A 14,010-nucleotide genomic window follows, 5' to 3' on the forward strand; every position below is an offset into this window, starting at 1 on the left:
CATGAAGTAAAACTCTGATGGAAATGATTTTATAAGATTAAAGAGCAAACAGAGAAAACTTGTGTACCAGGAAAACTGAATGACATTTGTAGCCAGACACTATGCTAATAATTTTATAAGCATCAATTCATTAACCTCTGGGTAAATATAACTTTTACCCACATTTTAAATAGGAGAAATTAGAAAATTATAATGTTAAACAACTTGCCCCCAATCACAAAGCTAATAAGTGATGGAGTGGTAGTTTGGGCTTTTAACCACATCACTGGGAACAAAGTCAAAAGAAAATGTATTTAGGCATTGTATTCATTTGCATTTAAATTTATTCTACCAGAAAAGTTGGCATTCACACAGGATATTTAAAGAATATCTTGGACTCTTATTTCTTCTATGTTCAATACAGTAGTTTTAAAGAATCTAAAGTCTCTTCATAGTATCCTTTAATCATGTTTAATGCAACTTACTAGTTATATCTTACAATTAAATATAATATAACTTTGCTTTACTTCTTTGAATCATGAAACCAATATCCTCCTTGGCAGATAGTGCAAAGTAAACCCTTCTTACATGAAGTCTTTTTCCTCACAAATGCTTGTCTGTTTGATAGGAAATAAGAATAAAAATATCTAGTGATGGACCATCCATCTGTCTCCTCCCTCCTCCCCAACCAAACCTGAATAGCTTTCCAAAGCTCTCCTTATTTTTGCATTGAAATCATTACCTTGATTTTAGATAGACTGCATTTTTCAAAACTTTAATATTCATGACAAAAGTGTGAAGTGCAACTCTTGTCCCTAAGTCTGTGCCAATCACTAATTCACATTTCATTCTCAGCTGCATATTCCTGATAAAAATGTCAGGAATATTTCTTTCCTTTATCAAAGCCTTTTATAATTCAGGCTTAACCAAACTCTCTCACATCATTTGCCTTTCTTCTTCTTCATGCCATCTTAGTTCTAGTCAAATTTCATTAATTGTTTGACTTCTCACCTCAAAACGGTCACTCATTTCATCCCCTCACCTGTTGTGCTGTTCCCCAAATTCCCTAAATTTCAAATGTGTCATCCTTCAAGATGTCATCCAAGTTTTACCTTCTTTAAGAAATGTATCTCAACACTTTGGAAATAATCTCTTCTTTTAAATTTTCCTGACCTCTTATATGCCTTGTGTCCTCTTTGCATTTTGAACATCTTATAAGATAGATAACTGTCTAATTCAATATTGTTTCCCTCAAAGTAATTAATATAGTGCCTCACACATAGTAGGTCTTTAATATGTTTCTTTAATCAATGAATTAATTCCTTGGGGCTTCCATGATTTATTTTGCAAGTACATTCTAAAATGCTGCTTAAGACTTGAGGCTTTGAAATGCGTCAATTAAAAAAATCTATTCCCCCTGGAAACTTTACTTAGTCCTTTATATATGTACATATGGATCTTGATTCATGGAAACATCTCTTTGGGATTGCATACATATACATGCATATATATGTATAAAGAGGGAATGTGGTTTTTAGAGAGCAGAAGAGACAGCATTAAGAAGGGGACAGACAGATGCAGGAACTCAGCGGCTGTCAGGAAGGTCTCTGCAGGCAACACCTGCAGCAGCATCCAAAAATGCTTTGAAGGCTTTGGAGTGGTTATTCTGCTGAATAACTGAATATCCACAGAGCCAAGGTCCGTGACCTTGAGCACAGCAGATCTTTTCTGCTGAATATGATCTTATTCCAAGTGAAGTCAAATTATTCTTCCCAGTCGCCAAGAAAACCTCAAAGCTTTCAAATCACTTTGCCCTAAGAGATGCCTCAAATCTGCCAGGGCAGCCCACAGGACACAGGGACCACAGAATGCACTTGAATTATTTGGAAGCATAAAACTTTCCATTTTGTACAGAATTCTGATGCATCTAGGTTTATGCCAAGTATAAAAAGGACTTTGACCTGAAGTAGGAAAGGCCGAAGGGCTGCCTCTCTGCCTTCCTTGAATCTGAGCTAGAAGAATAAAGGATTTGTTTTAGTGGAAAAAATCGCAAGGCCTGCCAGAGCCACGGACATTCCATCTTGACCCATCTGCCCACTCTTCCGTTTTCTCTTTTCAGCATTCAGAGAGTGTGCTTTTTAATTAGTCAAACAAGCAACAGCAAATGAGGGAAGTGGGGAAGAAACTCTTTGTCTTCAAATTGAAATACATGTAAAGAAAACACAAGCAGAAATTTATTAAAAGGCTTTTGTGGGCTTCCCTGGTGGCGCAGTGGTTGAGAGTCCGCCTGCCGATGCAGGGGACACGGGTTTGTGCCCCGGTCCGGGAAGATCCCACATGCCGTGGAGCGTCTGGGTCCGTGAGCCATGCTGCTAAGCCTGCGCATCTGGAGCCTGTGCTCCACAAAGGGAGAGGCCACAACAGTGAGAGGCCCGCATACCGCAAAAAAAAAAAAAAAAAAAAAAAAAAAATCCCGAGCCATTGTTTATTATGGCACAGCAGCAAGGGAAGCAAAATAGAGTTTTTTGTGCATTTGTTTATTAGAAGAAGGAAGAGGAGCTTAGGCACTTAAAATTTCAGCCTGTGGTGTACAGAGGTATCAACCTGTTAAAGAAAGGCCTGTCAAGGAGAAATTGCTGATGGAGGGGTGTCATCTCTTCATTTCAGGACTAGCTCTTGTGTTGCGTCTTTCTTTATTTTAATCCCAGTTCTTTCTTCCATGACTTTCTCCTTAGAGTAGAACATCCTTGTTTTTAACGTCCACGATGGGATATTTAGCTTCCATAAGCTTTTCATCAGCTTCAGGTTTTATTCTGACCAGCAAATAAAGAGCACTGTTCAAGACAGAATGTTTGCCTTCTTTGAATGTTTGCATTGAATTTTTCCAGAAATACTTAAACCTTATATATTTTGTATAATGAGAGTTTTGGAGATTAGCTAAAATTTTTAATTAAAAAATACTGAAAACAGTTGAATTCAGCTCATTGGGGGTTTCTTTGTGCTTGGGCAAATGTGATTGCCTGAATTGGCAGCAAGATACAACTCTAGCTTGCTTCTTAGATGATTTTCCTTCAGGAAGGAAATGTATAAAATCAGCATCTGAATGGGTTGAAGATTCATGCATGTGGTTTTACGTAAAGATTGGCCCTTATAAAGAAAACTGTGACTTAAAATCAGATGCTTTCAAAGGTCAGTCTAATAACGTACATCAAAGGGGAGAGAGGAAATGCACTTTGTTCCCATTTTATGAGATAAAATATGATGACTGCTTATTAATTAATCAAACAATATGCAAATGTAAAGCAATACTATACACAGGCAGGTCATGTCTGAAGTGTAAATTATAGCTTAAAGAGCTGCAACATTTTGTCACATTATTATAACTAAATTGGTACATTTATAGAGGCACAATTGTTACACGTTAAACGTGTAGGTCATATCTTTCTAAACCCTTGATTCTCTACCGTGGCACGTGGCACATTTGAACCACCTGGGAAACTTCTGAAAGTGTCAATGTCAATACCCGGGGCAGGGACTGAGGCATTAATATTTTCCAAGGCTCTTTAGGTGATTTCATTGTGATGCCAAGTTGAGAACTACTATGAATATTAAATATAATATCAGATCACCTCAGCCTGATATACCTAATTATCCAGTAATTAGCTTCTTGTCAACATAGTTAAATATATTCAATTTATGTTTATTTTTTATTATAAAGTGATACAGATTTTTTCCTACATTATTGGTAATATTATCAATTTAAAATAAAATGCATTGTCTGTTTTTAAGTAGGAATATTTGAATATTTAAGTCAAAGACTTTCATTATAATACTATAAATCAAAAGAAACTGCAAAATTAAAATTTTGATGTTGAGAAGCTTAACATAATTAGTGCACATATGGTAAGGTAGTCAAGATGATTGCTTCACTTTGAGATAATAGCTGAGAAAAATAATAGTAATATTAACTGGTGATATGAAAGCTATAAAGCTATAATTTTGCATATTTCATCTAGGAGTTATGAAAGCTAGGTATCTGGGAAAGAGATTAAATTAGGATTGAACATCTTGGTGGAAAAGCTAGACTGTCCTATATTCTTCAAAATGAATATTTTCTTCCCTCTGAAACTGTGAAGGTGTCCATTCAAACCTATCTAAAATAGCATTAGAAATGCAGCAGACTGTAGTAGAAAGAGCATAGCATTCCATCAGAGATCCAAATTCTAGTCTGAGGTATTCACAAGCTAAGTGTTTTTTGCCAAGTCTCTTAAATTTCCCGGGCCTTAGTTTTCTTATCTGTAAAATGAAAAGACTGAATTAAATCAGTGTTTTTCAGATTTGAGTGGTGAACCGTTATTTTTATGAAGTTAATTTAGAACAATTCCTATTTCTATAAAAAAATAGAAGAGTGCATTGCAAGTACAAAGTCTATATACAGTATGTGAATCCTGGGTAACTGGGAAGAAATTTTCAAAAGACCTTGAATTAGAAGATCTCTTTAACGGTTTTATGAATTGTTCATGAGAAAGGCATGTAGTGTGGGGAATGGAGGGGGAGGCAACTTATTTCAAGTATGGGATATAAAATATATCACGTGTTCTTGCCATATAGTGTCAAGGCCAATGATCTTTAGAAAGAACAGACTTGTTTCAATAGGGTGTTTGGTTTACTCACAACAGGTAGAAAAGGAAAAAAAAACATTTATAGCTTGTGAATGTGGAAATATGTCTTATCCTTGAGATCAGAGAATTCTCAGTGTGAGAAGTGAACAGAGGTATTGTGAATTACAGTTACTGATCAAGAGGTGGTATTATTCAGTCTGGCCAGAATGTTTCTCACCAATCAAATTACTTCCAAACTAGAAAGTGGGAATGTGCTCTGCTTTTTGATTGCTTTGTTTATATTTCATCTATTTTATTGTATATTTTGTGCTGTTTGTTGGGAAGTGGGTTCTTTTCATGGAGAGTAAGGGAAGGGGGAAGGCCCAGTATTTTACAAGAAACATTGAATTTCAAGCTTAACTGGTTGCTGGAAATAACTGGGAAGTAAAAAATAATAAAGTATCAGGAGCACTACTCCAGTCTTAAGAAAGGAGGACTTAAGGGAATGGGTGCTAGAAATATGCTTTTATTTCTTCTTTTTTTATTGAGGTGGAGTTGATGTACAATATTATATGTTTCAGGCGTACAACATAGTGATAAACAATTTTTAAAGGTTATATTGCATTTGTAGTTACTATAGAAAATTGGCTATATTCCCTGTGTTGTACAATATTTTTTAAAGGTTTCTTTCCCAGGCGATTCTGATGACCGGCCCTGTTTGGGATCAACTGGTCTAGAGACTCAGCTTCTCATCTCAGCTTCACCTGTGCCTAGCTATAGACGCCAGAGAAAATCTCACAACCTTTAAAGGTCTCCTTTTTCCAGTTCTAAAATTTACATTTATGTGATTCACTGAGATTTCTGATAAAGTTTCACAGTTAAAAGAAAGTTAACCACAAATCAGACAATGTCCATTTTTTAAAAAAAATTGGAGCTTGAGACATAAGTTTATATTTAGTTGTTCTAAAAAGGAAATTGTAATAATTTCTACATGCTGGGAAGGGTTCTCTTTTAATATTAGATCCCAATACCGACTTGTTGACAGTGTCAAGTGTTAATCAATGAGTAGGCTGTCCTCTTATGTGATTCCCCCGTATGCTCCTGTTTTATAATCCTGCCGGTTTCCCCTACTCCAATCATAAAAGTCTGAACTGGGACTAAATATTTCTGACCAACACAAACTGAGCTAATCAAATTTCATCCCCTCTGGGGAATTCAGGACTTGAATGAAATTACTTTGAGTCTGGGGTTCGCTGTTGTTGAGTTATACGAGTGAGAGCGATACAACCCTATAGGAGACCAAAACTATGAGGAACTTAGATCTTCCCCACGTTCCATCCTTTCCAAGACTTGATGGTTCAGTGATTCCTTCTATTCTGTAAACTACTTCCAAACTCTTTCTGATAAATTCTGTGTGTTTGCCTTAGGCTGGAGCTCTGCTGGTGTTGGGAAGGGAATAAAATCCTAAGGAATCTATTGTACAGAATAACTAACTTCTCTCCTATGTATCTAGAAAGGTGTTTGTTTTGTACCATCCTTGGGAGGCTTGAGAAAATAGTATTCAAAGCAGATGAGAAACCTGGTTTGAAAAATGCTGAGCTAGACAATGTTGATTTATGATGGTTTCAATACAGCTATGACAGATGGGATGTGGGGAGGTTATGGAAGAATCAGTATGTAATTAATAATAATGATAATAATTCCATAATCATTATATTACTGATCCTTATTTTTAAAAAATATGAAGGTGTGGCATGACAGCATGACTATAGCCATTGTACTGAAGTAAGCTCAGACTCAGCTACATTTACTTGCCCATGGTCATGTAGCACCAACCATTAAGTGGGGGAACTGAACTCAGGGTTCCTAATTCCAAACCAAGGGTTCTATCCATACGAAAACACTAGTCATTATTGATTTATCCTTTCATACATTAATTAGAGAAATATACATGCTCCCAAATTACTTCCTATAAACATATAGTAGGTAATACCAGCTTTCTCTTCAAATGTTTTATTATACTAAGAATTTCATTTATATGGAAAAGTACCTTAAATTTGGGAGAAAAAAAAATTCATTACATTCTTTTAACACCCCAGCATATATTGGACCAAAAAGTCTGTTGAAGGTGTTCTTTTCCGGACTAAGGAAGAAAAGTGATCAGAATAGAAAGTTTATTTCTGATAGAGTGTGAACAGAACACCTTCCATGTTGCTTTGTTTTTCTTCAATTTGAAGTCCTTACAGTATAAGAGGTAAAGTAGATCTAGAAGCTCAGGGAGACAGAGGTTGCTACGGAAAGTTCCTTGTAAAAGCAGCAGCCATCAGAAACCTTTGAAGACACTTTAGCATGTTGTGTGATTTTGACAGCAGGAAAGCAGTAGACTTTGGCACAGAGTTGAGCCTCAGTAAATGTTTATTGAGTGAATCAATGAAACAGTGGCTCAATGAATCAAGAATGTTATAGGGCCATAAAATTTTAGAATTGAAAGAAACACTGGAGGTCACTTAGTCCAGCTATGTCACTTTGCCAGGGAAGAAAATATGGCCCAGTGAGGCTAGCTGGAGTGGCCAAGGGCAGAGAGCTGAAAAGTGGCTGAGTGGAAACCAGCACTCAACTCTCCTGATCCTTAGTGCGATGCTTTTTTCCCTTAGAGAATGAAAAATAAAAACAACACAAAAACCTCATGAAGTCATTTTGCAAGTCATCAAGGTATAAACCTCTTCAAAAGGGTAAACCATCAATACAGAGACATATTTTTCCCTCCTTTATGCTATTTGTAATACCTCCATCTCTTTCTTACTCCATGAACCTGAATTAACCAAAAATTTCCTAGAATTAGGGTGCTGGGCATAATGATATTCTGGTTATTAAATCATTAGGTAAAAAGCTGATTTTTTAAAACTGCTGGACAGTCCTTTAAAATATGGTAGTTAGTTTAATAATAACAATAATAATAACCAACAGTTGATTGCCCACCATATGCCAGGTATTTCTTTATGTTCACAGCAACATGCTGAGGATACATTTTCTCATAGAATTGTTAACTAAAGGCCCCGACACAGAATTTAAGTAACCTCCACTATAAAGAAAATCTCTAGAAACGGGCCAGTTATCTTCCTCAGCACTTACTAGGAGACAGCAAAACTGATCTTTTGACCCCTCCTGATTCCTCCCTACCTCCCACCTTCCTTATCTACCTAAGCACTGGAGATGGGTGAGTGGGGCAGAAGAGTCAGTAGGCCGTAGACCCCATGAAAATGTATTGTCCAAGGAGAAGTGTGCTTCCTTTACCCAAGGTTATCGGGACAACAGACTACTATAGAAGCGTGTGCAGTGCCTGTGTATGCCTGCAAAAGAGGAATGTCTGCATTCTGCATTCCTTACACATGACAGTGTCTGCATCAAATTTGCTGACCTGCCTCGTGCCTTTCTGAGGAGAGAAGGGGACCGGTACAGTGGACAGAGACCAAGGAGTATAACCTATACTCTCAACGTCTGGTATAGCCAGGAGGCCTAAGATTCTATGGGCCATGCAGACACTCCACTTTAGTCTGGGGCTTGAGCCATCTGGCCAGTATCACTCACAAGAAGGCCACTTGCTGGGCTGCTGGGCCAGGGGATCACAGTAGCCAGATGCAGTGTGCTGGAACCAGAGGATGAAGCAGGTTGAGCCAGATGAATCTCTCTATCTCCACCACCCCACCCCTTAAATTATGTTTGGAAGATACAGTGGGGAGGCCCTACAGAGCACTTAGGAATCTACCATTTGGAAGGCATCAGAGGTCAGTGAGGGTGAACCAAAGAAGCAGGTACAACCAACAGAAAGAGACTATAAGCATGGCCACTGTCCTGTTCTCTTCCTGTCATTGACTCCATCCCGATAAAATGGAAGGGCCAGGTGTATATGACTCTATAGCCCTCATTCCTATGGTCTATAACTTTATAACTGTTAGTCTCATTGCTAGCACTTTCATGCATATCCAGAATCCAAACTCCACACAGAAACCAGACTTAACTTTTAAAAATGTAAATCAGAACTTGTCACTCTCCAGCTTCAGTACTCCAATGGCTTCCCATTGTACATGGAATAAGAGACACAGACGTAGAGAATGGACTTGAGGACACAGGGAGGGGGAATGGAAAGCTGGAACGAAGTGAGAGAGTGGCATGGACTTATATGTACATGGAATAAAATAGAAAAGTTTGACCAAGATGATGCCTGAATGAATTATTAATCTCCCTCTCAATTCCAGTTTGAGGACTGCTAGGTGCTTTACATGTGTGACTTTTGGATTCAGTATTCTTTGCCTTAAGTTCAAAGACATGCCATGGGTTTCCAGCATCCCTTCTCTTCCCCTAGTGCAAAGCGTGGTACTCTAAAATCCAAGTGTTCTTAGTTTATACTGATCTTAGTATAAATGAGGATTGTTTATAAATACAGGATATCTATAAATCTGCTATAAATATCATTGTCTTCCTATAATTATATATATAATAGTATATTTGCTATATATACATACATATAATTTATTTATTAGGTAAACATTAATTGACCCCAAGGGAATCATAAGTTCATATAGAGATTCTTTGCAAAGCCTAAATTCACCAAGCTATGTTTTTACTTTGATTGTGTCACTGGTGTCCTCCAGGTTAAAAGATGCTAGAGTCTAGTTGTCACAGATTCAGCTGTGGGAGTTGAGCTGGAGGCAGGCCCAGAAATTGCGATATTGCACACCTGGTGAATGTTTGTTTATGACTTTCCCTGTGTGTCATATCATCTGTGCAGAACTGAATGGTCATCAGCCCATTTAGGCATGGACTGGCCTGTTTGGTTCCCAGCACCTGCAGTTATTGAAACAAATGCAAATCAGTTGCACAGTAGGATTGGAAAATTGCCACAGAGTGTTGGGCTATGTCCTATTTTTTTTTTTTTTAATATGTTCAAGTTGAAGCTGCATTTAGTTTTTGGTAATGAATTAGAGGCTCATTTCATGGCAATACATAGGAAATAAGGAAGAACATGAGGTTGGAATAAAGAGGGCAAGAGTTATACATATTTTGATTCTACTCCAATTTTTTATGTGACCACAGTTTCATCTATTGAGGCCTCACTCTCTTCATCTAATAAATTAGAGCATCTTCTTTACCTTTCATGTTTAATGACCTCACGTATATTGTCATTAGGAGTGTGCCTATTTTGGGGGTTATCTGATGGATTCTTGGCAACTTATTTCTGGACTGGTTGCCTTGCGGTGTATCTAAAGTGAAATAAAACCTTGAAGAATGAATATTTTATGAAGCTTGATTTCTTGCTGCAAACAATAGAAGTTAGCCTCAGAATTTCTGTAGGTTGAATCGCATTTGGGAATTTGGGAATGATTTACAGCATTGCATCAGGTAGAAAATCCAAGGAAAGAGTGAACTACTCTCCCTTTAAAATAATGCTGTTTTTCCTTATAGTGATCAATTGATTGTTTTAATTTCTAAATTACAGAGGGCTTTGGCCAATAAAACTATGCTGTTTTCTGTTACACTGAGGGACTGAGAATTTAACCTGATGTGATTTTCAATAGGCAGACTTTCTTTTCCTGTTTTTCTAAACTTGCTTTACCTTTACAGTCAGAGAAGGCCAGGCATGTTATTTAATTTAATAATGTAAACTTCTAGCGTGTACTTCGGTTTAGTCAAGGACATTTTCGGCCCAGTATTCTTGTGTATTTGACTTCTAGAGCAGTAAAACAAGTGAAACAAGTCTCTTACTCAAACGTTGGTTTTTGTTCACTTGGTTTTTTTCACATGTTGATTTCAGTTTCTGGTTTGTGTTGAACACAATCTTAGAATGTATTTTAAGATGTAGTAAAACCTTATAAGCCTGTGTGATTTGGGATTGTGTCTATGAAATGCAAGATAATCAAGAACAATAATGTAGGTCAGGTTCTTAGCTTAGGAAAATGGCCTGACATTCTTCATGTAAGTGAGAATAGTGGGACTCCTCTCTGCCTATAGACATCATTGTCCTTAGGAACTAGGGCCGTTCCCTTGCAGATCCTTCACTTAGTAAAGAAGTTCAGTGAAGCTGAAAATTGTGGAAACATAGGGTGAAATTAATGAGACTTTACCCCAAGCATAGGCAATGGGAAGGGGCATTATCCTGAGAATCAATTTCTGTGTGAACTTGGGGAGCCATTTAACCTTTCTCTGTGTAATATTCCTCTCTCTAAAGTAGAAGTCAGTAATTCTTGCTGTTGAAAAGGCTCTGTTTTTTCATTCTTCCATCCAAAGATTGAAAACCTTCTGCCATATGCAATTATGTTTTTCAGTTATGTTTTTCAGTTATGTTTAAGTTCTTTTTTTGATGAGTAATTTGTTTTCTGTCAAATTGAATGTTCCACCTATGGATACCTCTCTTAGAAAGTCTTCATTATATTGAGAATATGTTTTCCCATACCTTTCATGCTTTGATTCTACTTACACCCCTGTTTCCATACAAAATGGAATTACTCTTCTAGGGGACATCCTTCCTGATGTTTCAAGATACTGTCATGTATCCCCTAAATTTTTTCTTTAGAGGGTTTTTAACGCTACCTTATATAATCTAGAAGTCTTTTATCATCTTAGCATATATCCAGACGTACTCCAGCTTGTCTAAATAGGAGTGTGATAACAGGCATGAGCTGCCTAGCACTAAAGCACAAGACCGTCCCATCCCTCCTCTAAGAACTTTCATGAATGTAACCCGTGCATACCTGGGCTGTTTTGAATGTCTCTATCGCACTGTTGATTCATGTTCTAAATCCTCTAAAGGTTTGGCTTTGTTTGTTTTATCTGATGTGTCCAGGGAAATCTTGTTTCCTATATACTCTTACTTGTTCAGTTGAGTAGTTTTAGACCCGAGAATAGAACTCAGGTTTATTCCCATTAAATTTAACTTTGTCAGAATCAGCTTATCTAGTCAGCATAACAAGAATTTGTACAATTTGGATTTTTTCATTGAAATTTCCTTCAGGAAATTAGATGAGCAAGAACTGTGTATTTTCATCTAAATTATTAGAGGGCTGAAAATTGAATAGGACTAATTCCAATGGCACTCTGTTAGATCTCTTCCTCCAATTGTATTGCATAGGAAAGCAAATTAATATAGAATATTAGAAAAATGCTCCAAGCTTTTGAGCAGTTTATTTTTTAATTGTTTCTCTAATTCTATCATAGCATTTCTATGATTAATAACAGAGACTCCCTTTATCTTGACAATGATCCATTAATCAGCACATTTGGATATGGTCCTTCAAACAATTATAATTATATCCATTGCAGCTTATAAACTTTTTCTAAATCCTATGAGGTCGCTCTGGAGAGCAAATGGTATTAAGGGATATTAATATGCATTGAAAAGTTTTTAAATGCTACATAACTGGTATTATTATTGTTGCTATTATTTTCATTTTTACTAATAAAAGTAACATTAATGGGAGTAATGTCTTGCTCATATCACCCTATGAATCAGGAAGAAAAGACTTTATCAGGTGAACTTGTTTTGTTCTCAATCATATAGATTATTTAAACTAGTATTTAAATTATTTTTTGAAATATAATATAAATACTAAGAAGTGCACGTATCATAAGTGTACAGCTATATGATTTTTTGCACTCTGATCACACCCATAACCAACACCAGATCCAGAACAGAACATTGCTAGCACCCAAAAAGTCCTCCTAACTAGTCCCTGCTTCATATCTACCAAAGGTAGCCATTACCTTGACTTACAACAGTAGAGATTAGTTTTTGCTTGTTTAAAAACATTTTATATAACTGGAATCATAAGTATGTTCTCTTTTATGTGTGGAATTCTTTTTACTCAGTGTTATTATTCTGAGATTTATCCATATTTTTGCACATAGTTGTAGATTATATATTCTCATTGTTGTCTAATATTTCACTGTGTAACTGTACCCCGATTTATTTATCCATTCTACTATTGATTGGCATTTCAGTGCTGTTCAGTTTGAGATTATTATGCAGAGTGCTGCTGTAAACATTCTAGTATGTTATTCTGATGATCTTTTTGTCCATTTTGTTGGATGTAGCCTTACAAGTGGGGATTACTGGGTCATAAGGTAGGCAGGTGTTTAGCTTTAAAAGATATTGCTAATTTCAAAAAGCAGTTCTCACCAGCAATACATGAGAGTTCTAGTTGCTCCACATCCTCACTAAACACACTTTGTGCATTTTGTCTTTTTCATTTTATTCATTGTAGTGGAATGTATTGATATTTTATTGTGGTTTAGTTTGCATTTCTCTGAATACTAATAAGAACATCTTTCCATATGGGTATCTTTTTATCATGGATAAAAGTGTCTGTTCCTGTTGGTTTGGCTAGTTTTTTTTTGTTTTGTTTTTTTTCCTGATTGATTTGTATAAGTTCTTTATGTATCCTGGATATAAGAATTTGTTGATATACATGTTGCTGTGAATCTAATTTCTTTTTGATGTTTATTGTTTTAGAACATTCTAGAAATGCACAAGATATTTGGGACTTACATTTTAAAATGGACATAGACCCATTCTTTAGGTGTTCAACAGGAAAGCATAAATAACTCTTCACTATGCTGCTTGGTACTTGCATATGACATAGCAGAAAACAATGACAAAGACTGTATGGTAACAAATAATTGGAGGAATTGTAGTCCTCTTGAAGAAAGTAGAATGACTTATGTATTCTCACATAGTACACATATTCTTTCTTGAAAAAGAACATAGCAAAAAGATTTTCCCTGCTTAGATTCATGTCTCATTTATGGCCTTTTGAGGTAATGATATATTATACAGCGTGATTTTTTCCAAAACTATGTGGTTGCATTTAATGCAAATTTAAATCATCTAAATTTGATGTTAAACAATATAAAAGGAGTGATACATTTCCATTTTTAAGTAATAGGAATATGATGGTGTGAAATGTCATCAATTCTCATATAACTTCACAGCTTTCCATCTAGTGAACTGCAAACTCTATTTACTATTTTTTTCCTTTGGCTCTGCCACATTATCTGGCAAATAAATCCTTTGTCAAGATTTATTTTGAATAAATCATATTTGGAATGATGTGAAATCACTTAGATAAAATGCTACAGCCTTTTAACTTATCAAACCTCTTTAAGCCCCCAAACTCTGTTATTTAGTATTTAAGGGTAGTCAGAGGCTGAATTCTAATCCTGCTTCTGTGGTTGGTGCACTTTCTGAATTTGACAGTCATTTAAACTCCATGGGCATCATTTTCTTAACAATGTAAAGAATGGGCTAGAAGAGGGTCTCTAAAACTCCCTTTGGCTCAGAGACCTGTTCTGAGTATTCCTTGGGGATGAAAAGTTGGCAAATATCCTCTTCAGATAAGTGAATCTCAGTATATCTGATGTATGTATACAGATATGA

Source organism: Aethalodelphis obliquidens, unplaced genomic scaffold, assembly GCF_003676395.1.
Source record: "Aethalodelphis obliquidens isolate GAN/ISIS:26980383/991018 unplaced genomic scaffold, ASM367639v1 scaffold12, whole genome shotgun sequence".
NCBI lineage: Eukaryota > Metazoa > Chordata > Mammalia > Artiodactyla > Delphinidae > Aethalodelphis > Aethalodelphis obliquidens.